Below are 3067 nucleotides of genomic sequence, written 5' to 3' on the forward strand. Positions count from 1 at the left end.
TGCTGACACCATTCCACAGTGAAGAAGGAAAGATTAAATTAAAATAAAACTCGAAGACTTGCCCAAGTTTGTTCTTGCATGCAGAAACTCTCAGACCATCTGGTTTGCTTCTGCTGCAGCACCTGGCACATTATTGGCATTAAATAAATGTGACTATATTGATAACGAAGACAGAGTTGTATACATATCACCCAAAATAACCTGATCACAGGGATGCTAATGAATTAATCGGAAGTATTTACATTATCATTGATGTCAGAGAATACTCGGAATCTTTGCGAAATGTAAATATTGTTGTATTTCTTTTCTTTCCTATTTATTTGTCAGTGGTGGTATTTGACATAGCAGCTCTATGATTGCATTTAAGATATTTCCATTTGATGGAAAAGTCTTAATGAACCTGTTTCCAGCAGTGTTATCTACAGACAAAGTAAAGGGTCATCTTTTGAAAAATGATACAGAGAAGTTCTTGATATGTTCTCTAAATCCCAGTGACATCGAGTTGCAGTGAAATGTGGAGCATCCATTTATCAGTGGCCAATATAATCAAGATACTTTTAGTTTTGTTAGAGATATTCTATCTAAACTAAACATTTAGGTACCTAAGTATACCTAGATTATTTAGTGACATTTTTAAAGTAGGCATGCAGACACAGCATTAAAAGATGGGTCTTTGGTGTTCTTCATTCAGCAAATTAAATAATTTTTGCTCCTGGATCCAACTCCGTTCTTCCAAATCAATTGAACAACATAAAATATACTCAGGGGTTCTCTTCAAGTCAGTGGTGGGAAAAAGGCAGGATAGGGCCTGGCTTATTTATTTATATTTTTAAATTTATTTTATATATTCAATCACTGTACATGACCACAATTTTAAAATGAATTTTCCCAGTGTGAATACACTGTGCACCACTCCAGTTACAGATACTGTACCTGTGATCATCAACAGACAGTCCTCCATTTCTGTGAGTCTTGAATGTCTTGCCTCTGATTTTCTCCTTGATTCCCTTTCTCTCACCCTCCCTCATCTCCCACCCACTTCCCACACTGTCTCCAGTATCTGCAACCATTTTTCGTGTGTCTATATCCTTTAATCTTTCGATGTCCACTAAAAAGTGCAGACATTTGGTGTATATTAAGTGGAGACATACAGTGTCTCTCTTTCATCATTTGGCTTGCTTCATTCAGCAGTAAATCTTCCCTATTTGTCTACTTTCTATCAAATGCCAGGGTCCTGTTTTTTTTTTTTTTTTTTTTTTTGATGGCTGATTAGTAGTATTCCATAGTGCATATGTGCCACACTTTCAATCCATTCATCTGTTCATGGACATTTGGGTTGGTTCCATGATTTTTAACATAAATGTATTTTACCTGGTCCTCCCGGTGCTAGCCTAGCAGGATTAGGCTCTAGCTGGTGAATAATGATGCATTGCACAGAGCCCTGTCACATAGACTTCTGTCGGATGCAGAAGAGAATGTGCGTGCATTGTAAATCTGAGAAAAGAAACACAGTGGGTATTGTCCTTTTTCACATGTCTGTTTACAAAATATGTAAATTCCAAAATAGTAAATTTTCTGATCATTTAAATTTATCCATGTGGGCATATCAAATGTTTAGTGAAAAAGTCATAATCATCTTTTAAAAATATTTCACTAAGAAAAATGTTAATTATGCTATTTAAAAAAGTGTCTCCCAGGTTATACCTGCAGTCTAGTACTGTGGCCCCTTAATATATTGCTCATGTATTAAAATGAATTTAGATGATTTTGAAAATCCCTCTGGCTCTTTTGTAAGCATATTGTTTTCAGACTATGTCATATTTAAATTTTACATCATTTTTTCTTTCTCACTGAAAGAAAGGACATAACAGTTTTTATTATAATTATATTCACAGACTATCCAAGTACTATTTGGCTGTGTATGTACAATATATTCTTGAGTATTAAAGACTTAGCCTTGCAGCACTTCTGTGCCCATAATTCTTATTGATTTCAAAGAGTGTTATGCACCCACAAGAGCTATGACATGGATTATTAGCAAGTTGAAGATAGTCAGCATGCGTGCCATACTTTTTAGAAAGAAATTTGCTGTGCATTTTACTTTAATAAACAAGGCTGGCCATTACAGATTAAGGATAATTCAATTAATTACTAATATATAATTATATTGAGAAGTCACTACCAGGTTCACATCTTATTTTAGACAATATGACAGTTCTTCTTTTTGTTATTATTATTATTACTTTAATCTGCTAGGCAGTGCATGCACTTGCTAGAGAGAAACGGAGAGAAAGAAGCAGAAAGTGAGAAAGCATCCCCCTTGGGCATGATCACACCACAATGTCTTCTCCTTCATCTAAGCCTCCTTTCAGGCTTTTGGATAGGCATGTACATGCACATACACCCAGAGTATTTCTCAAGCTTCTGGATCTGGGACTCGAACTATGTAGTCAGCACTGCGGGATTCAGTTGCCTTAACCACCAGGCTACAGAGTGGCCCTGACATTATTTTAGGGACTATTTCTGAGATGATCATTTCCTTAGAGTCTAGAACTGCATTGGATCTGAGATCAACTGTACATGACTTCTCCATAAACCTGCACACCGAATTTACTATGGTTACCAGTGACCACTGTTTTGCTAAAGCCAATGGATTTTTTTTCTTAATATTTTCCTTACTCGATCTTTCAATATACCCTTTATTCCTGTGAAATAGACTATTCCTTGTTTCCATAATGTCATACTTTTTCACTTTTTATCCAAACCACTCTAATTCCTTTGCAACTTCCTAGCAGCAGCATCTTTCTCTGACCAGCATCTTTCTTTGCCCAGAATAAACCCAGAATTATTGATGATCTACTTTGTCATGCTATACATTAGAGATACAATGGATGACAAAACTATGACCCCTGTTCACAGGGAACCAATGTCTGATGAAGGAGATACAGTCAAATAATCATACAGATCAAGTATAATTTTGATTAGAATTAACCTTTTATGTGTTTTTAACATTTATTTATTTATTGTATGAGAAAAAAAAAAACAGAGTTGGGGGCAAGGAGAGGGA

General features: G+C 35.5%; 1 protein-coding gene across 1 annotated transcript in view; it reads left to right on the plus strand.

The window, feature by feature from the left end:
* CTNNA3 (catenin alpha 3) overlaps nt 1-3067 on the plus strand; it is a 1606653-nt gene that overhangs the window by 1486514 nt on the left and 117072 nt on the right. The window lies entirely within an intron of this gene.

This window comes from Tupaia chinensis, unplaced genomic scaffold, assembly GCF_000334495.1.
Source record: "Tupaia chinensis unplaced genomic scaffold, TupChi_1.0 Scaffold000250_1, whole genome shotgun sequence".
Classification (NCBI taxonomy): domain Eukaryota; kingdom Metazoa; phylum Chordata; class Mammalia; order Scandentia; family Tupaiidae; genus Tupaia; species Tupaia belangeri.